This window comes from Artibeus jamaicensis, unplaced genomic scaffold, assembly GCF_021234435.1.
Source record: "Artibeus jamaicensis isolate MK-2021 breed Jamaican fruit bat unplaced genomic scaffold, CSHL_Jam_final contig_373, whole genome shotgun sequence".
Lineage (NCBI taxonomy): Eukaryota > Metazoa > Chordata > Mammalia > Chiroptera > Phyllostomidae > Artibeus > Artibeus jamaicensis.
Window position 1 is genome coordinate 938,529 of NW_026521807.1, and position 22,874 is coordinate 961,402.

The 22,874-nt window shown below is 45.7% G+C and overlaps 1 protein-coding gene and 1 long non-coding RNA gene across 4 annotated transcripts in view; both read left to right on the plus strand.

Annotated features, from left to right (window-relative positions):
- The window catches only part of LOC119048162 (uncharacterized), a 158,107-nt gene extending 154,262 nt beyond the window's left edge, over positions 1–3,845 (plus strand). For 2 of the 3 annotated variants that reach the window (XR_008391456.1, XR_008391457.1), the window contains one exon: positions 919–3,845. This is a non-coding gene — a long non-coding RNA (uncharacterized LOC119048162). The remainder of the gene's footprint in view (positions 1–918) is intronic. The other variant, XR_008391455.1, reaches the window with a different exon arrangement.
- A 3,816-nt stretch (positions 3,846–7,661) lies between these two features.
- Positions 7,662–22,874, plus strand: part of SV2C (synaptic vesicle glycoprotein 2C) — a 183,759-nt gene continuing 168,546 nt past the window's right edge. Inside the window, exon 1 of the mRNA XM_037143719.2 lies at positions 7,662–7,790. The gene's annotated coding sequence lies outside the window, so the exon portion shown is untranslated. The remainder of the gene's footprint in view (positions 7,791–22,874) is intronic.

Below are 22,874 nucleotides of genomic sequence, written 5' to 3' on the forward strand. Positions count from 1 at the left end.
ATGGGCCACTGGGCCACCAGAAACCCTCTCAGAGACTGTAGAACATTACTCAGAATTGCCCCTCCATGGAGTAAGAACTCACACCCCTCATTGGTTGAGCTGACGGTTCATGGGCCATTGTGCAAGTCCCAGGGTGGCTGAGGTCAGAACCTAGCTAAGTGATTCTGGCCACCTCGTCATTCGATGCTTCCTGTGAGCCAAATGCTCCCTGGTGGGCGCTGACCTGAAATAGTCCAACAGGCTGGGGGTTTACACTTCACTGGGTGGTCCTGTGCAGTCATTGGGAGATGCGGAGCAGACTGGTTGTCAACTCTCAGCATTACCTCCTGGCATCTCCTAACTAGTGGCTGGGACCTGATGATGTTATGTGAGGTAGCTCCAGCCTTCTCTGCTACCAATCAGCCATGAGGGGCTCCTCTGCCTTGGACTGAGGCCTCAGGAACACAACCTCCCCCACTTGGGTCTCATCAGTAGCCCCATGCACTGAGGCTAGACATTTTCTGAGTGACAAACCTGCTTTACTCTAGATATGCAAATACATATGGGAACAATATACATAGATGGGGGCAATTATGGGCCCATGAAGTATACCTAGGGTACATCCCTGAACAGCTTAGAGGGTCCCATAATTTATCTCTTTTCTTTCTTAACAGGAAGTTTTTCAGATATCAAATTATGCCTTTTTCCTAAGGAATGTGTCTTGTGACTATTCTTCCACTTACTTCCCTCCCCCATCTCCACCCCAGCAGACTTCTGGGTGCTGCCCTGCCTTCCCTCGGAGCCACCAGGGGAGGCTAGAGCCCTCTTCAGGTTCTCGTTCCCTGACCCTGCCTGAGGCAGCTTCTTCCCTGACAATTTGAGCAGAAAGATTCTTCCAGAATCTGAGTTTTCACTGAGCTATTATTTTTTTCATTGCAGCCTTCCATCTGGACTCCTGCAGTTTCCCTTTTGCTGAAATCCTGAAGCCATTTTGGCTTTAAGCAAATATTTGCCAAACACCTTCTACGATATGGGGACCAACAGATGGAGACATTCTTCCTGTTTTCTCAACAGAAACATACTCAACGCACAGCTCAGTTTAAATTAGTAGACATGTGCAGAGAATCTGCTAGGTGCCAGATACTCTTAGATTTGGGGGGAGTGTAGTTCTAAAAATGCTTTTAGCTGTGAGTTAAAAAATCTAACTTAAGGTGGATTTTAAAAACAAAGTTCATTACTACGCATCAGAGGTAGGGCTGTTCCAGGTGCAGTGGGGGCTGCGGCTCCACTTCCCTGAAGTGCACGTGGCCCTTATATCCTGCGCATGTTTTGTCATTAGGCTACATGATCACAGGCTGTTTGCAGTTCTATGTGTCACATTTAGGCATGGTAAGGTCTAAAATCAGAGAGGGGAATTTGTTCTTTGTCATTCGTGTTTTTATTTTTTTTTAATTTTACTTATTTTCAGAGAGGGAGAGGGAGAAAAACATTGATGTGTGAGAGAAACATCAGTTAGTTGCCTCTCGCAGGCCCCCAACCAGGGACCTGGCCCGCAACCCAGGCATGTGCCCAGCACTCAGTCCACTGAGCCACACCAGCCAGGGCCATCATTCATGTTTTTAGAAGTGAGGAAGCCTTCCCAAAAGCTCTCTAGAGGCCCTCCCCTTCACATGACCTTGGCCAGAATTGTGTAATATGTCCACATCCAAAACAGTCGCTGGAAAGGGTAATGGGATTATGTGACTGGTTTGGACAGGTCAAGATGTAATGAGGCCAGCCCCTAAAGCACGTGGCCCTGTGGAAAACGGCAGTTTCTGGCTGGAGGGTGGGGAGTGGCAGGGAGCAGGGGGTGGGTTGGAAGTCAGAGCAAGCACCTGGCAGGCAGTGGAGGTGCCCAGGAGAGGACATGCTGGCAGCTGCTGCTGCTGCTGCTGCTGTGGGTCTTCACCGCCAATAATGGCCACCACCACCAATGGGACTGGACGAGCTCTCCTGATGTCAGACAGCTGCAGATTTATGCTTGAATGAATGCAGGCTTGAGAGAGGTGACCAGGTCAGTAAAAGAAGTCTACCTAGGAGCTGGAAAGAAGGGCGTACATTTCAATTTTGTAATTGTTTTTTACAGATCTTCAAAGACAAGTAAAGGAGATAGGCTGAATGATGTCTGACAGAAAGAGGACTGATGATTCATGACCTGCAGTCACAAAAGTTTCAAATAGTCCTCATTTGGACATAGCCAAAGCTCCTCCAAATCAGGCACCACCTCCCCCAGGGCACATGGGACTGCACTGGATTTTCCTATTTCTTCTATTGTGTGTCTTCTAAATGTTCATTTGGCTTTTTTTCTGTAAGATGGTTCCAGTGGCAGTTAGCTGTCTTTAACTTCATTTGAAATGATTTTGTTAGATTGTATTCTGACAGCTGTCATATCTGTGTGCATTAAAAAAAACTTATGAAAATTGGTGAATTTCTGTGTAGCCATTTTAACATTGAAGATGGAAGAAAATATATTTTCAGCATATTATGCTTTATTATTTTAAAAAAGGTAAAAATGCAATTGAAATGCAAAAAAAAGATTTGTGCAGTGTATGGAGAAGGTTCTGTGACTGATCAAATGTGTCATAACTGGTCTGTGAAGTTTCATGCTGGACATTTCTCGATGGATGATGCTCCACAGTTGGGTAGACCAGCTGAACTGGTAGTGATCAAACTGAGACATTAGTTGACAACAGTCAATGTTGTACCATGCAGGATATAGCTGACATACTCAAAATATCCAAATGCATAAAGTTATTGGTGAAAATGAAAAATGTGTCGTTTACAGACTTTTTGGCCAACACAATATTTATTTTTTCAGTTATGTCCAAAAAACTTACTAGTTTCCTTCTCTGATTATTGCCATTAAGGCTTTGAAGTCTAAACAAATTGTAATCCATGTATTTGGTTGTGCTGTGAACATTAATAGACGGTCCACATTACTACAAGCTCTTAATGTAAAATATAAAGTGCTCTTAGCATTCTGTGTGAGACTGTACTGTTAAACACACATGTGCAATTTTTTAAAATGGTAGACCCCTAAATAAAATCAGGATTCTTTAAGGAGAAGGTAAGGTGTGTGTGTGTGTGGATGTTGGGCTGGTGTTGGTAAGGCAACCAGCAGAGTTGGATATGAGTTTGATTTGGCACCTTTTCAAATACGATTGGTCATTCCTTATATTCCTATTGCCTGTACGTATTTTTAAGCTTGTTCTTTATTTTTCTTCCAGTATAGTAAGAACCGTGACCAGTAATTCCAACATCTGAAGTCTTTCCTCAGGGGAGGATTGATGTCTCTTCTGTCTTACCTGCTCTTCCTCATGGTGCTGTCCCTCATGTGACAGCTGTCCCTCATGTGAGCTCAGGTGCTTTGTTTTGTTATTGTCTAACTTTCATGAAAAATGTTCTTTTCTTGAAGTCTAGGATAAAGGAGAACTCCTCCAGAAAAGATACACATTTTCTTCTGCCAAAGCCCTGGGAAATTACCAGCCCAATATTCAATTGAATTCATAATTTAATGAAAATTTGGGGCTGCAAACCCAGCCACCAGAGGGGGACTTCAAATGTTTTTAAGTAAGGCATTCGAAAGCACTAGCCCACTCAGGTACGAGGGAGGCGGGTGGAGCACAGGGCCCTTGCTTGCTCCAAACTAAGAGTAGTACTGGTTGAAATGAACATCTCTGTATTTATTGAATTTGCAAGAATTAGGTAGGACAGGATTTATGTTTAGGGAGTGACCTTGAATTAGGAAAGGTACAGAGTGACTTAGAAGTCTGATCATGACAGCAAGATTTAAAGGTAGTTTAATATTTAAAGAACTGTAGAATAGACAGCCATCACCTGAAAGGGTTATGGGGAGAAGCCTCTTCGGGTGGAGGAGGCTTCGATTGGAGTGGGAAGGGAACATTGAGTGAAGAGGCTGAGGATATAGACCATTTTACCAGTCATGAACTGTGCATTCCAGAAGGCTTAGTCAGAGGGTCTCAGGGGTTATATATGGAGAGAAGGGAAGAATTTAGGATGTGCTAAACCTTATGAGCATTAGAGCAATGGAGATGAGACATGCACTTGACGTTCTGTGGCTGTTTGTGGTAACTGTTCTAAACAGGCAGGAAGGGTTTAATGAGATTAACATTGATAGACTCAAGACACAAAGGGCTAGAAAGGCTGTGAGTATTTGGGGGTAAGAGAGTGGCTATCTATGCCTTGCTACAGGCCCTCGGTGTTGGAGGTGAGGACAATGGGAGAGGTATGGCTTTGTTCCAAACATATGAGGCTCTCTCTAGACCCCTGTTCTGGAAGCTATGTGTTACTCTGAACTTGGAGGACTAGCTGTCCATAACACCTCACTGTAGCTACTGAAAGGGGATGGAAAACCAACATTTGTTCTATGCCCACTGCGTGCTTCTTGTGCATGTTATCAAATTTAATGACCGTGGCATCTGTACCTAATGCAATTATTTTTATTGAAACCACTTTGCAGATGTGAAGACAGATCTTTGATACTTAGGTGTTTGATGGCTTGCTGTCTAGCATCATGAGCAGACATTGCACAGAAAAATAAAATTCCTGATTTGTTGGAGGGTGGTAACTCAAGATCACTGAGATTTTGTGGGAACAGGGCAGGTGTCTTCCCTACCCTCCATCAGCTCCTATAAGACAAGTGTTTTTAGGAGAGAAGGCAGCCTTACAATGAAGGTGTACAGAAGACTATTCTTTTTTTTTTCTTCTCTTTTTATAGTCAGCCAAGGATACTTTTTTTCATTGCCTTTTTTTTTAGGGAGAGAGGAAGGAAGGGTGAGAAACATCGATGTGAGAGAGAAGGATTGATGGGTTGCCTCCTGCATGCACCCAGACGAGGTATCATACACGCCTGTACTGGGGATCGAACCTGCAACCTAGACATGTACCCTGACCAGATATAGAACTTGCAACCTTTCAGCTACTGGTTAATGCTCCAATCAACTGAACCACACCAGACAGGGCAAGAAGACTATTATTGAAACTGGAAAAGTTAGCGTTCAGGCTGCTTGTCACTACCAGAACCAATAAGTAGAGACAAACATTGAATCTTTATGGGCACTTTATTCAGATGTCAGCCATCTGGGAAGATGGAGTGTTATATATCCTAAAAACTGTCTTAACAGCTCATCTCAAGCCAATGTTTTTTTTTATAAGGAAAAGAAAAGGGTAGGTAAGGAGTTTGAGATTCGGGTGAAAGGTCCATCAGACAAAGGTTGCAGTCTGGCCATTTTCCTAGCATCCTTTCATCTTCTGACCAGCCATTCTTCATCTGCATCCGTGGGCAGAAAATGTTCTCTCCCTGGAGCTCAATGGCTCAGGTGCCATCTTGATCACTTGCAGTCCTCCTGGGGCATATAGGTTGAATTGTATGGTTCTCCTGGAGTGAGGGTAGGTCTGGTCATGCACTCCAGTTCTTGCAACAACAGCTTTCTAGATGCATTAATCACTAAGCCTATTAACTATAACTAGAGCTAAAATTTTTAAACTTTTGAATGCTAAACCCAACAGGCCTGGGGTCAAGGCCCAGGAGGGACCTGGGGACCCCAGGGGATCTCAGGAGGGACCCTAGAATGAGAGCAGCTCTGGAGGGAAGGCCAAGCAACTTCTGCATGTATTATCATGAAAAAATGTTTGCTGTGCTCTGAAGGCACAACATTGAAATACCCTCCTTTGACACAACCTGGCCTTCAATCAGACACATCCTGCAAACACAGGATCAGGGATTTTCCCATGAGAACTGTTATCTTCAAGTGCATCAAGACATGAAAATTTGGCCACTAGAAAAATATATACATTTCTGTAAATATCTTCCATGGGCCTCACAGGGAAAGATCATTTTTAAGGTTTGTTCCATCACTTGGAGAAACAATCCATTATTCTCTGACATTTGGGGGACATTGAGTTCTCAGAGGGTATTCACTTGAGAGCTCAATGAATTACCAGCACAGTTTGCAGATGAGAAGTCAATTTTTAAATATATAATATGCAGGCAATCTGGATAAGACTTATGATTTTAAAAAATTTTACAGTTTTATTTCCAGTGTTGGATTTATAGACACTCCCATGGGGTATATTTTCCTTCTCATGGTCACAACACAATTTCAGCCCAAGTAATTATTTAAGCAATTCATTTATGCAGAAGGATCCATGAAATGTAAATGAGTGTGTTCCCTACTTACCATTTCACCTGAGTACCCTACAGCACCATTCCTGGTTGCAACACTTCACAGCCTTTAACCCAAACAGGACCCAGGCGGGCTTTCAAAGACCAAGCACATGCGGGCTCAATGGGACACGAGAATCCATACTACGGATTATCTGTATTTTCTTCTCTCCACCGGTTAGTATCACGAATAGTGGAAGGTGCCCGATTCATCCCCTTTCGGACACAAGTACAAGTAATGTTTATATTTATATCCACACACCCAGCCATTACCATCTTCCAGGCATATTTACACAAATAGAACACACTGGCGCACAGACGGTGTGTAAGTTACATCCACTGCAGCCCCAAAAGGGTGCTGTGCTTTGTCTCGCTTGGGGTCACCCATCATGAGGAAGGCACCTGCCTGTGCAGCTGCTTCCCACCCCACAGGGGTTCGGTGTGAGCGTGCAGCTGGCGCCTTCGGAGACTTGGGAAAGCCCAGCTACCCGCAGCGTCTAGGTGGTAGCTCGGGAGGCAGTGGTGGAGGGGTGGAGGGGTGGAGGGGCGGAGGGGCGGAGGGGAGGAAGGGACGGGGCCCAAGGTCCGAGGAGGGCGACACCCTCCGAGCAGCAGCGACGGGGTGGCGGAGCAGTCATGGGTGTGGCCTCAAAGAGGCAGGGTTCTCAGGCACGCCGAGAGGTGTAACGTTTTTGAGAATACAAGGGAAATTCCCGTTTTTGTTTTAAAATATTCGGTAGCGCCCCCTCCCGCCCCCTGCCCAAAGAGCCGCTTCCAATGACTGCTGGTGAGTCGGGCTGTCTGGCCCTACCTGGATTGAGGAGACCCCCAGACACCCTGCAAAGTTTCCTCCAGTTTTCTCCTACAGCTCCCCAAGCTCTCCTCCACCCGTGTGCCTGCGTGGGGGTAAGGTGTGGGCGGAATGGCCAATCTAGCCCTGCCTGGTGGCTTCCCGGAAGCCGAGTCAAAGCTAACGGGTCAGTCCCAGGCCCAGAAATTGGGGGCAAGCTCTCGTTACCCTGGCACCAGCCAGGCTCGGTAGTCAAGATTCTTGGTCTCCTCAGGACAGACTTGGGCCGCGGACCGCAGGTGCGCAACGCACAGTCACGCTCCGTGACTAATTAGGGACTAGCGCCCCTTCGCTCTACCACAAACTCAAGAGTCCTGACTTCCCCGTAAGTGTCTGCCTCCTCACCCCAATCCCGCGGCGCAGAGCCCTCTGCACCTCGACTTTCCCGAGCGCTACAGCTGGCCGGGAACCCAGAGGCGCGGCTCCCCCGCCTCCCCGCGCCGCGACTCCAGCCGCGCGCTCCGCTCCTACTCCAGCCACGCCGCCGCCCGCCACTGCAGCGCCCGGGGAGGCGGCGCGGGCGGAGCAGGGGGAGGAGGACCGCAGCGTGCCCGCCGGGCGCCACTTTCCCGCCCCTCCTCTCGCCGCTGACACGCTCGGAGGAGTCACCACTCCTGCGCTGCAGGAGACAGTGGCAGACGGGGGTGGCCCCGGGGAGCGAGCCAGAGAGACGCCCGGGCGGCAGCGGCTGCGGCGCAGACAGCACCCAAGGCAAGGGGGTCCCCGGCGCCTGGAGCGGTGAGTGAGGGACCCCGGGATTTCCCGCCGCTGCTTAATATCGCCTTCAGACCCAGAGGATAGACCCTGCAGCCTGTGGGGAACTTTTCGCATCCTTGTGGAAGCGCAACTTTGCCCCGCCTGCCCACGGGGAAGCGGTTGCTGGCGCCAGTGCTGCCCGGCCGGGCGCCTTTGCTGGGGTCGGACCATTGAAGTCGGGGTGTAGAGGAAGGGCTGACACCCCCCCTCCAGTTGCCCAGGGTAGGTCGGGGGATGTAGGCTCACCACGGACGTTGGGTGCCCGGAAGAGGCAGGTAGGTGGGCGGCAGCGGGGAAGCGGGGCCGCGCCCTCCTTCTGCCCGGACCTACACGATCCCTTGCTTGTCTGGTTTGGTTCAATGGGCCGGGGAGGCTGATTCCAAACAAGCAGCTCTGAGCTGCTGGCCGGGTGTCTGTCCAGGACCTCCATCCTAGCTTTGGGCTCAACTTTCGGGCGGGGATCCCTCTGCAGACGTGAGGATGGCGGGAGGCAGAGGCGGCCGCAGTGGGCGCTGCGGGAGCTTAAAAGAAGCACAGGGGATTTAAAAACTATTCCACGTAAGTCCCCGACGCTCCTGTCTATTGTCTAGGCGAGAACGAGGCGGGGATGGAAAGAGGGAAACCCGCGGGGCTGTGGCTGGAAGTGCCTGCGCCTCACTACACTGCGCCTGCTTCCAGCAAACCCTGCTGGGCGCCCCGCGTGCTCCATCCAGGTGCAGCCAGACAGACAAATTGGAGCTCGGCGCAGTGGGGAGAAAGCCCCATCACCTGTAAACAATACCCCGAGATGGTTTCGGATTGTGGTGAGGGCTGTGGAAGCGATCACCAAATCCATCACTGATCCTTCTTATTAGAGGGCTCTCTCCTGGGTTCTAGAACTGGGAAGACTTCTCGAGCGTGTCGCGGGGAGCGCCCCCGGCTGGGCCCGCGAAGACTGCGGAATTCGGTGAAGGACTTGGCCCGGGGCGGTGGGAACCCCGCCGCTGCTGCACGACCCAGAGCGTTTCTGTGGGCGCCCGGGGACCTCAGGCGCCGGGCACGCGGGGGCGGAGGGGGAGGGGCTGAGTCAAGGGGGCTGGAGGCGCCGCCTGGGTGGCCCGAGCGGGGGACGCTCGCGTCACCCGCTACGTGCGCGAGTGATGCAAATGCAGACCCACGAGGGGCAGGCGGGGTGGGCGGTGGAGTCTCCGTCTGGGAGCGCGCGCGTGTGCGTCAGAGGCTCTCGGGTGGTGGATGCTGGGCGACCCGGCGGACAGGCGGGGCTGGCAGGCGGGGCGGACGGACTGCGGCGGGGGCCGCAGCGGCTTGACAGCCCCGCAGGACCGGGCCGCGGGCCGACAGCCGGCTCCGCAGTGCGCCGCAGTGCCGGGAAGGCGCCTCGGCGGCCGGGCGCGCCCGGGGGGAACCGAAAAGATGGGGTGTCTTTTAAGGCTCCGGGACGGGAACCCGATGGTCTTCTCTCTCGTGGGACCTCCTCCCTGCACCTTACCTGACAGTGCGAGAAAGTTGTTTCAGTTTAATTTTTGTTCTTAATCCTGGAGGAGAATTTGGCGTTAGAGATTCCGGCGTTCACTGGTTTTCGGGGCAAGTTCCGAAGGGCCTCGTGCTCGCGGCAAGTTTTCGTGTGAAAGCTTCGATGTGGAGGTTCACGAGGGCAGCGGAGCTGACCCGGTCCAGCTTTGTCGGGCGGCGCGGCCTCTAAGGGGAGCTCGAGAATGGCTTACAAGACAATGCGTCGCATTCTTCCTTTTTAACGGAAAAAAAAAAAGTGCGTTAAAAGCAGTACGACAAATGCATTCCCTAGTGGAAAACAAAAAGCTCAACCCACGTTTCATTTTATGAGTTATTATTGTTATTATGATTATTTGTTTTAAAGACCCCACTTTCTGGAGACCTAATGGCAAAGGTTTTTCTGCTGGCTTGACTGCGTCCAGATATGCAGTGCGTGTGGCAAAAAGGAATGAAGAAGGGGGGGGGGGGAAGAACAGCCCTTGTCCGGGAGCCCAGAGACAAAGGCCCTAATTCCCACTGGTCCAGGCGTCACGTTCTGTAGCCTTGGGCGAGTGACTTACCTCTTGGGTTCATGATGCCCTTTTGAGAAATGTGGAAAACAGCCCAGACTAGCTCTTATTACAAAGTTGTTTTGAGGACAAAAGAAATGGTTCAGAGAGATTTGGACATGCAAATTCTTTATGAATGGAAAATATTATGAAACAATAAAGTCCCTTTAAGGGAGTAAAGAACAATTTTGTCTTTTAAAAAATTCTGGAGACTTTCCCAAGCGCTGTTGCTTTAATGGAATTAGGCCTCCGGAGTCAGCAAATGTAGACAATAGACTTTTCCTAACCCTGTAATGTAAAACCAAATGCCATTAGCTGCTGTCTGGAGCAGGAAAGGAAAGAAAGCAAGCTCTGGATTGCATCTGAATGTTTTGGTGATGTAGTAGAGATATCAGATTTATCTTTTATGACCAAATAACAGTAAAAGTAGCTTCTTTGGTCTGAACAGCAGACTAGCCTAAGAGCTTTCAGGGAAAAATCCCACTCATTATTAACTCTAGAATATTCCTTAAATATGGAAGGTGCCTCAGAGAACAGGATGCGATTTCTGTCCTCAAGGAGGTTCCCACAAAGGGCACCATCATGTGCAGTATGTCACGTGACTGCAAGTACCAGGAAATGCACTTCCTGTAATTAGGGCTATTACAGTGGTTCCTCCTCTGAGGTAAGCTTGTTGACATATCTCAAATAGAAACATCTGCTTTGTCAGAAAGCCTTCCTGACCAGCTCACTGTGTTGTTATTCATGTTGTTCATACCTAATGATCAATTTCTGTGACTAGTGAAAGTAAAATGCCCCTTTTTATTCTATGAGGCTGCCGCAGGGGAAATCCTAGGGTTCACCACTACGCTTCTTGGTTCCGTATTCCTGAAATTTCTATCTGACCCATGGATTAGACATGTATATCATGGCCAATTAAACTCACACAAAGGTACCACTTCTATAACATCTGTTTGTAAACCGAGGAGAGGCAGCTCCCCAGCTGTGTGCAGTTTGGGGACAACGTCAATGAGTAGGTTTTTGTTTTGTTTTGCTTTTCAATTCCAGTCCAGCTGAGCAACCAGTGTAAACTATTCCAGTGGATAGAATTGGGAGCTTTATTCTTTGAGACAGCTTGGAGTATCCATGGGGAAAAAGATACTCTTTTAATTCTTTCTGGAAATCTGTCTTAGTGAGATACAAATACACCATTTCATTTTATCCTGGATGCCACTCTTAGGGACTGTCTGTAGTAACATATCACCATGGTTCCCCTATTGGGAAGAATTGACCAAAATAAATAGAGAGTGGTGAATTTGGATGGTTTGGTCCTTTATGGTCCTAATAGTCTTCCTCACCATGAAATGTCAACATATATGATGAGTTATATTTTAAAATTGAACCTTGCTTATAAGTAGAATATAGGAAGTGCTTTTGATAGACTCATATCAAACTCTTACTTGGAGCTATGGGCTCTGTCTCCGTGGAGGAAGTGGTCTCAGAGTTTGTATTATGCCACAGAGGGGGGCATTCATTAAAACATTTTTAAAAGGCTGTATTTGAAAAACAACATTCTCAGCTTAATGTAAAGCGGATATTTAAATTATTTAACATGACAACATTTGAAATGTTTTCTTTGCTCACCTTAGGCACGCCATGCCTGCTATGTATGTTCCCATGGTAGTATGTAACACAAATGACTCAGGCCAGACCCAAGGGACTATGTTGACAGGCTTTTGTATTTCATAGCACTTGGACCCTCTTACAATTCAGGAGCACAGCGAGATGTATAACAAGTTAGAACAAGTGCTTCTCTGGTCCTTTGCCATAATTTGAAAATGCTGTGAACTAGAATCCTGGAGTAGCCAAATAGACCAAAGCTTCTCAAATAGTTGTGTATAGCACACCTACCTGGGGAGCCTGTTCAGATGGAGATTTCTGAGCCTTATCCAAGGCGTCCTAAGTGAGAGTTTTGTGGGTGAGCTCAGAATGTGCTGTTTATCAAGCTCTGCCAAGTGAGTTGGCTGTCATCATTAGGGGCCACACTTGCAGGGGCCCTTCAACTAGGCAACGTGGCAGAGACCCAGAATGCACGGACTTTCTAAGGTATGTTGTTCTCTTTAATATCGATTTATATAGAAGCCCTTAGAGAAGTTATGTTCTAGCTGGCAAGGCAGACTTAAAGATGACTAAATTCTTTGGTAAGAATCACAATGAGGCAGGTGATTGGGAAGGACTCTGTGAGACAGTTGTCCAGATGATATCAAAGAAGGGAGGGCATAGGCAGATGGAATGTCATGTATGGCTGGTAGTGGAGTAAAGACTGAAAATGTTAACCGTCAGGGCCTTCAAGGCTGTGGATAGTCTGGCCCCTGCTCACTCCCATGGCCTCTTTTTGCATAACCCCCAAACCTTTTCCTTCTTAGCAACCTTCAGACATTAGCCTCTTCCTGGTGTAACAACCTTAACACCTGCCCCAGCCTACCTTTATTGTATTAACTCCGTATGTTCTTCAGACTTCACCCTGACTTCCCTTCTTGGGGAAGCCTCCCAGACCTCTCTTATGAGGTTAAAATTCCTTCCCCCTCATAGTGTACTTTTTCTTATAGATAAGTCATCAGAGACAAATAGGATGTCCAGTTAAATTTAAATTCAGATTAACAATGAACCTTTTAAAATATAAATATGTCTCAAATATTGCATTGGACATAGTTATATTAAAACATTTGTTTATATGATATGTAAGTTTATCTGGGCACCTGTATTTTTATTTGCTAAATCTGGCAACTGTTTATAAAACTCATTAATTGAACCATTTCCTTTTTTTAAAAAAGGGTCTTTCATTAATGCCTATCTGTCCTGATTAAACTCCAGGAGGCCAAGGACAAGATTAAGGGTAGGTGTTGTTTTGTCTTGGTGATTTGTTCCTAGTGTCTAAAAAAATATCCAGAACATAACAGGAACTCAATAAATATTAGGAAATGAATCAAGAGCTGTATGGGGAAAATGGACAAGTTTCTCAACCTCTCTGAGCCTTAATTTTTCAGCTGTGAAAAGATGGATTTTAATATATACTTTTTAGGATTGTGTATGAAGATTAAATGGGAAAATAAGTACAAATCTCCTAGCATGTTACTATGTACACACTGTACTTTCAAAGGTGTCTTTTCTCTTCTTTCAATGTTTGTCTTATAAAATAAAAGAATTCCTTTCTAATATATGAAATCACCCTACTTCCTTTGTATTGTAATGCAGTCTTGTAAGCAGTCAGAGGCTTCCTGTACATTTACCGAATGCAGGGTGCTCTGGAGACTCAGCTGGGCAGTCCTCAAGGAGTGCCCGTCTGCAGGGCAGTAGCACTGGGGGCCGGCTTCATGGACTTTCTTCGCTGTGGGGTCACACAGACCCTCACATTTAGAAGGGCCCTGTGTTCAACCTATACTCTACCATCACTGCTTGAAATTCTTGGAACAGGGGAACAGGGGCTCCACGTTTTCCTTTTGTGTTGGGCCCTGCCAGTTATGTCGCTGGTCCTGGTACCCAGGGTGCATTTCTATATAGCACATGCATTGGGAGTGTTATATTTAGTCTTCCTAATGACCCCGGGCCTCTCATGACTTGGGGAACCTGTGATTTTTCCCAGGTACAGCTTAGAATCGACTGAACCAAATTCGATGTCCTTTGCAATACACCATGACCGTCCTCAATGATTACAACCACCCAGTATACCCAGACCCTTGACTGAGCGTCGGGGGCTTTTAAAGAACTAGCCTGAGGTCTCCTATTTTTAGGTCCCCCTATGGACCTCTCCTCCCTCCCCATCGCTGCTCGTGACGTTGCTGAAGGACTGGAGCTCGCAGTTGTAGGTCTGCCTTTGCAGGAATGCCAGAGCACCAGCAGTGTGTTTTAGACGCGATCGCCTCCAGTGTTCAGCTTCTAAACTACGCAGATTTACATAAGGTAAACAGTGATCGTGAGGGGTTGAATTTTTCCAAGAGAAATATGAGGTGTTTGTTCTCTGCTTTAAATTGCCCAGCTGAGTCATGTAGCACGGGAGCCTCTGCAGCACGGAACAGCCCTGCGTTTGGCAGTGGGTAGAGAAGGTGACCCACTTTATCATTTCAAGCTTTGACTAGCTTGCTTTAAGTAAACTCATTTTAATATTACCTTTTAGTAGTTCTAAATGAGCCATTTCTTCTTTATTCTATTTTGCACTTATATGTTTTTATTTAAGAAGTAACATTCTAATAATTCCATGGGGCCCTCTCTCCTGCTTGCCTTCATGCTATCATTAGACACATTGTGAACTGCACTGAAAAGTAACTTAAGTATAAATATTCTTTTTAAAGTATCCAGTTGAATCTGCAGCCTGGGTTTCTGGCTGGCCACATCCGTGTGGAGTTAGGAATATAGACCCACAATAGCATCCACAGTCATTTTTCTGGTCCTATTTTTACATGAGTTGTAGATTCCCAGGCTGCTGCAAAGATTTCCTCACGAGTTCGCTGAGTCCCCAGGGATCGTCCTGCAGTCCTTGTCCCCGGTCCCACAGCACTGCTGCCCGGAGAGCTCTGGCTCCGGTACCACCGAAACTGCTGACGCTCCTGTGTGCTCCTCCTGTCCCTGGAGAGCTTAGAGGATATGTGGCTGCAGGGAGGCTGGTGAGAGGACACCTCAGGTGACACAGCATCCCGTATTTTTAATCAGTTGTCCCCTCTGGTCATTGTCCTAGGACCATAAATAGTGGGTCTCAGGTTGCTGCTCACTTGGGATGAGCCCTTTCCCGGATAAAAGCCCTGCCTTCCAGACATGGTCAGAGGTATCACAGTGTTCAGCTAAATTATCAGAGGTTTGTCCCTGATGTTTGTTGGATGATTACTGCAACAGTGAAAGGCTGGAAATGTCCTAAATGTCCACCAGAGGGTTATCTGGTCAGTTATGGTTCATCTCTATCATGAAAAACTACACAGCCCTTGAAATGAATATGTGATTAAGATGGCAATATTTTGAAGCTATTAGTTTAAAATATAGCAATTTATTGACCAGAGTATATGTGGTATGTCTGTATTTTTAAAAATTAAGGTATATCTAAAAGTCCGGAAGGATAAAGACCGAACAGTTATCTTTTGGGAGAAAGGTAGAACCTTACACTTTCTACTTTATACATTCAGAAATTGCTTGAATTCAGAATTATTTGAATTTTGGACAATAAGCACATATGACTTATGTAATTAATCCACCAGTAAAAGTGGTAAAAATTAATTTCAAGGTGCTCCTATGATGCTGTTTTTCAAATATGCCTAAACACTAATGTTTTAGCAGCTAGCAAGCTGTGCCTGTCTTTCCCATGGATACTTTTCTAGTGCCTGGTACTGATAGGTGAGGTAATTAAAGTTGTGAGAACATACATTATGTTGGTATTCAATAAAGCTATTTTCATTTTGAATGAAAAAAAAGTACCCACTTATAGCCATTGAATACAAGGGCCCTTGAGAAGGACATTGCTGCCTTAGGTTATAAAGCTGAGGACCTGCCTGCTTCCCCCACCCTGTTCCCAATAAATCTTCTGTGTTCAATAGCTGTCAAAAGCCTGTGTTATTACTTGGAATGTTTTGCTTTTAGTTACATTTTTCATTCTGCTGTGTCTGTGTATTTGATAGGATTGGAGATGGGCAATATTTTATTTTCTCTCCCTGTGGGCCTGGAAGGTCCTCCCTCCCACCCTTCATCCTCCCTACTTCCAGCATCTGTCTGTGGAAAAGCTCCTACCTGTCCTTCAAGCCTCAGCTTAAAATTTTGTGACCCTCAGTGGCAGAATTCAGGGCGCTTCATCTCCCCCAGTCCCCTCGCAGCCGCCGCTGTAGGAGTGCTTCTCATGCGTGGGCGTCCTGTCCTTTCCACGTGGGCCTTCCTGCTAGATTCTGAGTCCCTTGAACCTCAAGGGAAGAGACCAAGTCACTGAGAGCTTTGTAACTCTCCGTGCTGGACATGTAGGGGCTGAAAATATTTTAAATAATTTTTAAAACCTCCTTAACTGGAATATAAAATACAGAGGTGAAAGCGCGTGGATTAAAAGGGTATATGACTCCATTGGCTTTCACAGGCTGAACACATCTGTTCAACCAACACTCCGGTCATGACAGAGGTCATTCCCAGAGCCCCCTGCACGTCCTTTCCAGTCACAAACCCCTTCCACTATCCTGACCTCAGTCCTGTCTGTGCCTAACAAAGCTCTCCTGCTCGGACGAGCTTTTTTATTCCTGTCTGGGAAACTGGTTGGCAGAGCCCTGGTGCTGCTGATGGACATGAGAGTGTCATGACTGTGCCCGTGATACTGTCTCTAGACACCCAAACTGCCAGTCCACGAGGTGCCAGAGGCAGAGAAAAGGTCCCTTGTTCATCCTGCCCTCCTCTGGGCTGCAGAGCAGCTCTGCTTGTGACCTTAGTCTAAGTTCCTCATGAGCAATTCTGTCACTTGACCTTCACTTTTATCAGATTGGATATTTCCTTCTGTCTCCAGTTTGCTAAAATTTCTTACTAATGTGTCTAGACCTTCATCTAATGCTTTTAAGTCCGTAATTACAAAATCATTTCTTTTTAATAGCTTAAGGCTCCAGAGTTTCTATTTCATCTTATGTCAGTTTTGGTAAGCTACATTTTGAAAAAAGAAATTTGTGAATTTTTATCCAAGTTGTCAAACTTATTGCATATCGATGTTTTTGGTATAGATTCTAGAACTCTAGAGTCTCGTGGCATTACCTTAGAATCTTAAAGATATATAAATTATTTAAGATGTATTACTTCCTACTTTGTAGGGGCTGGAGTGATCTCCCAATTTTGGCAGAAGATATACTTCTCCTGGAAGCCAAATATATTATCATGAAAGATATTTTCTCTAGGAAGCCAGAGAGCAAATTATCACGTTGGATATTTTTAGTGTTTCATAGAATGGCTTCTGTTAGTATCCTCTTATGTAAAAAGAAGAACATATATCAGATGGCGTATCTTTGTTGCTCGATAAATCACTGATGTGTTAAAAATGTATTTCTATTTCATTTGAACAGGGAATAATTTCCCTTGGTTACACGCAAATATTATAACTCACTATTTATCATTGAATGGCAGCCCTAAAAGTACCAGAACATTAACAACCAGATAAAGTGACATAAACTTAATCAATTAAAAATATTTAAATGAAAGAACCTATGTTTGTAGATGATACCAGTGTCTTTGAAAAGAAAAATGTTGGTAAAAATGAAACACTCATGGGCTCTCTGTGGGTCTACTGCTTATTTAATGCTATATGTGTTTATAATCTGCAAGGATAAATGAATCATGATTTGAATTTTTCTGACAAGGGTTTGATTTTGTGACCACCGCGGGCCTTACTTGGTCCTTATTACATCTCCGCCTGCCTTCTCAGGCTATGGCAGACTGCACATTGTGTCCTTCAGGGCGATTGTAGGGGAAGTGAGCTCACAGTGCAAATCGGCATGGTCTGTTGGAGGGCTCTCTACGTCCCAGAGACTCATTCAACTAGTGACTCCGCACTGTGTGTTTACAAAAATTGGTTATCTGCTACCTTTTCCCCGAATCCCACCTATTCCTCCTTTTTCCTAATATCCAGCCATTCTCTGTCTAATATCATGAATTTCTCATTGACTCTTCTATTTCTCCTTTAATCACACTTGCCTCCGCTATGCTGGGTGGGCAGGTATTTGTCACACGTTTATTACTACATCATACTGCCTAACTAGTCCCTACAAAAGTTAGTAACTTGAAGCAATAATAATTTCTTTTCATCCATGCATCTGTCGACTGGCTGGGGTCTAGGTGACCTAGGGTGAGCTTACTGAGATTTTCCCAAGTTGAAGGTTAGATTCAGGTTTCTTTTTTTTCTTCCTTTTTTATGCTAGCCTGAGGACATGCTTATTGATTTCAGAGAGAGGGGAAGAGAGGAAGAGAAATAGGGAGAAAAACACTGATGTGAGAGTGAGACCTCAGTTGGCTGCCTCTAGCACACACCCCGACTGGGGACCAAACCTACCACAGAGGCATGCACCCTGACTGGGAGCCACACCTACGATGCTCCAACCGTTGAGCCATACCGGCCAGGGCTAGGTTCAGGCTTTTAATCTACTTGGAATAATTGGCTGCCCAATTCTATTTTTTTTTTTTTTTGTATGGAGAGGGTAGCAGTACAAGAAAGGTGAGTGGAAATTGGCACCCTGTCACTTAAGTTCACATTCTGTTGACCAGAGATGTGCGGAACACAGGCGGTCCTGCATGACAAGGCACCGCTGCACGTATGCAGTGAGTCTCTGATGCCCCTTCAAACATCGACTTAGGGGAAAATCTTTTTCTGACAACTTAAGCCTAGAACTTTTTCTGTTTTATATATAAACACAAGGACTCTATTCATAACTTTTGATACAGTGAAACATATATATATATATGTGTGTGTGTATATATATATACATATATATATATTTAGTAGTGAAACTACTTATATATCAAGGAAACATTGTATTTTGTTTTGTTTAAAGTCTTACCAAGAACTGTTCATCATGTCCCAAACTCACATTACCAGTAGTCCCAAAACATTTGTGATATTTGAGTTGCTAATAAGCTCAGCCCTGTTTGCCTGCACTGGTGTTGGCTGCGTTCATGGTGATTCTGCATTTAGAGGCAAGTAGCTCATGTTTTTGGTTTGTATTCTGAGTTGTTACACTGTAACATCTATGTATTTGAAAACATAATTTATTATTTCTTTCATTTCTCCTTACTATGGTTATGGTATTATATAGATATTTTAAATTTATGTGTATAGGTAAGGTTATTTTGTGTATGAAAATTATTTAATAACGTTGCAAAATATATGTTTTAGCAGATGTTGTTGGGCCCCCTAAATTCTCCATATTTTAGCACCAAGTGTGGTGAGCTGACTTCTGCTTTAGGTGGTAAGGGGCATGCTGTAACGCAGGGAGGGCTCTTCCACCTTCACCCTGCATCTGCGGGGACGGTGCTTTTCCTGTGAAGGTCGCCACCTACTCTCTCCAGTAGTGGCTGTGAAGGGAGGCGGGGTGGGAGCTGGACCTGCCAACAGAGCCGGTGTGTCTGTGGAGAGTGCGCAAGCCTTTATCACACTTCTGCCTGGGAAGCTCACCCCAAAAGCAAGCAGTCTGGGGACTGGTGCTGTGAAGGCACTGAGTTTTTACTGTACTGCTGCAATCTTCATTAGTGTTGGGTAAAAGCAGGGTAGTCAGTCACTCTGAGTAGGGTTGGAAACCTGAACATAACCCGCAACTTGGAGAAAACACAGCAGAAAGAGGAGACCATCTGACATGCTTGAAGGGGGTTCTCCAACACCCGCAGGAGACACCCCTGGAAATCTGGTGGTTTCTTCCTGACTCTGTTACTAGAATCCCGTTGTCCCCTGAGGTCACTGCCAGACAGTGCTTCCTGTGGGGTCTCACTGCCAGAGTTTTCTGTGTGTGAGGGTGGGAGCTCTCGGAATTGTTTCCAGAAGAGATTCTGGAAAAAGAGGTAATGAAAACTTGGCAACCCGTCTCGATCCATAGTTCAAGGATGTCAATGTTTTGCTATCAGCTGAAAATGCTGTGAGGGTAACTCGGGAGAATTAAGTCAGAAGACAGTGAAAGAGTGACCGGGACTGAATAATACATGGGGTCTCTGTGTGCCCTTTACTCTGAAGTTGGAGTATTGACAAGGGCTCACAATCTTTACTGGCCAGCAATGGACGTTGTTGGTTCAGGGTTCACTTCATTCATTGACAAATACATTACAGCTAATTGTTTGCCCAACATTCATTACTATGAACTTGAATATGTAATGATTGTGCTAGCCTTTTGGGATGCAGCTGTGTATAAAAAAGAAGGCTCGATTACATTCAAAGGCAGTGAATACAAAAAAATAAAATACAATTCAAACCTATAAAGGTTAACATTCACTTCCCAGAAAGCCCAAGGAGAAAAGCCAGTGGTCAATATAGTTGATTGTGAGACAGGAATGGAGCCCATCTTATACCTGCAGCTTTATCTAACATCAGAAGAATGACATGATTCTTCTTAAGGGCAGACAGCAAGCCACACAAGCCGCTGGCCGTGGGAGATTTGGAGACGTCTGAGCTCTGCCTACATTGTACACAGATGGGGCCAGAGCCAAGATTAAAGGGGTGTTTTGCAGTGGAGGTCTAATTCAGTTAGTCCCAATTTTTTGGCATTAAGCACTCCCTAATTATTACCCTATTACACAGTTGCTGTGCTGATTACCACACCAGACACTCAGTGTGTAACATCATACTCGTTTAATAAAGCTCCTGAATAAGGAGGAACCTGACAGGTCATGCTGTATGCCACTGCAGGCTTAGAAATTTTTTTCACTTAGTAGATCTTGACATTGGGTACTATAAAAATTTAAAAACCAGAGGACGAACTATCTTTGTTTAAGGTCACAGTGTGGTACAGTGTGTGCCTGAGTTCTTGGAGCTTCCAGCCATGTTTCTGAAGTGACTTCTGCCAACCTCCTGCTGATAATGTTACTGCCGTGTTCTGCTGGGTGTGTGTGTGTGTGTGTGTGTGTGTGTGTGTGTGTTCATTTCCTCTAGCTGATGTAGATGGACTGTGACACCTTCGCTCGGGAGACCATGATGACAGTGTTAAGTGCCTTCGCAGGGTCTTCAGATCCCATGTATGTGCCTTTTTGCTTGAGGGCCTTGCTCCTTCCCTGGAGGGAAGCTGACCGCTGGTGTTTGGTCTGGCTGACACACGACAACACAAAACTCACTTAATGGTTTTCACTGCCTCTCTGGCTGACGGCCTTGGGAATTAGGATGTCTGGCTTCTCCCTGTACCGGGCGGCCTCTGTGCTTGTCCTCACCCTGAAGGCTGTTCAGGTTTACATTCCAGGGAGCTCAGCTTACATTCTAATAATGGCGAGAGCAGTTTGAGATGATCTTTTCTGATCACATCAAATTTTCCTTCTTTTTATCCAAGCTAAACCTTTCATTCAAAATTCCAAACTGAAGTCTAAGAACTAGTACATATCTCTGCTTGCACATTCTTCAGGCTAATAGATTTCTCATGTCTCAGAAGAGACGAAATGAGGAGTTGGCGGTCAGGTGTAGATTCTGGCTCTTAGCTGAATTTTTAAAATGTGCCAAAAGCCTCTAAATGTACACCCCTGTCAGCAAATTGATCATAATATTTTATTTGTAAAATGCTCAGCAAATAGTTAACTATAAATATTAACTATAAAGTTAAAATTTATTACCTTTGTTAACTAGTAGGATAACTGGAAAAGGAGGAGATTTAGATAAATCATGGCATTTATTATTTAGCCCTGATTCATATAAAGGTGCCTTTGGAGTTTAAGTTTGGGTTTTTATTTGTTCGTTTATTAGCTGCAAAGCTCCAGATATGCTACATGGAATAAATGCAGCGTCACAGGATGTCATGAAAACCTGCATCAAAACTACTTTAATCCAATTTAGCACAGTTATTGCCCTTAAGGGCATGCTTTTCTATGGGATCATAAAAGGTACTTGAATTTATCTGGAGATAAGAAGACAAGTAAGTTATTTAATAATAGCAGTCTTTATGTATTTAACAGAAAAGCACAAAAGATGGTGCCTATCTTTTCTTCTTAAGAGGAAGCAGGAGGAAGTAGGTTTGAGTGGAAAATGGAAATATTCTTTCAAATGAAAGTGAAATTTCAGGCAACAAATCGATCATCTCCCTTATGCAAGGGCCATGCTGTGCCCATAGGGAAGAAGGTGAGGCGGGTGGGACGCAGCCCGGGATCTCCAGCTGCAGACCTGGGGGCTCAGACAGGTTTCGTGTAGGTACTGCAAAAGGAAGGGTGGGAGGTCAGGGAAAGCGGTCCAACACTCCAGGCGGTCAGCACGTTTGCTTAGGGAGGTTTCTCAGTCTCAGCACGACTGCCACGTGGGCCAGACCATCCTCTGGTGTGGGGGCTGCGCCGTGTGTTCTGCAGTGGCGGACAGGACCTCTGCCTCCTGCCCCCTCTGTGCCATCAGTATTTTCCCCTGCAGATTCCACAACCCGAAATGGCTCTCAACACTGCTGCTTGTCCCCAGGTTAGAGAGTGTGTAAAATCACCCCCACGGAGAACCACTGACATAAGGAATGAAGAAAAACTTCTAAAGCAGTCACATTTGAGATGAACACGGAAGGGCAGGTACAGCCAATTCGGGTCATTTTGCTGAGGGGGAACTGTCTTCGCCAGAACCAGGCATTTAGAAAGATGAATCTGAAGTCAGGTGTACGATAACCTAGAGCAGGAAGAGCTGTGAGGGAGGGATGCCTGCTAGGAGTGGCCAATTCCCGTTACTTCGTGAACATGGACCCTCGCTCTTCACTCCTTCTGTGAAGCAGCCCTCACACTTACTGTGCCTCTCAAGTGCGGGCACTGGCTCTCCCAGTGACTGGAGGTAGGACAGCAAATGAGACAAAGCCCCTGTTCTCGTGCAGCTTACATTCTAGAAGGGGAGGAGACAAACATGACCCATAAAAATGTAACTCAAATACTTTAAAAATAGTACTTACACTCTATGAAGACAGTAAAACAGTTGATGTGACCATTAGTGACTAGAGAGGCTGCTGCTATTAATGATCAAACTTATAATGAAGATATCCTGACAACTTTGTTACAATGAGGTTACATTTACATCAACATTCATTAGAAATCTCATCCCTAGATGGCCAAAAATAGAGGTAAAATAGAATGTATTTTTCCCCGTTGACATATAAAAGTATCTTAACGAAGAACATTACTTTGTAAGTTTATTCAACAGAAAGGGATTTTACTTGTATGGCTATCTGGACACTTGGAGAGTTCCTTGCAAACCAGTGGGGGCAGATTATGAGGCAAAAAGAAAGAAGGCAGCTAATGTTTGCTGGGATGCAGCACATGCCAGCCAGCGGTGCTTCTGGACATCTGTTACTTAGTTTCAATCACAGCATGAGGCCAGCGCCCCAGGATCTCT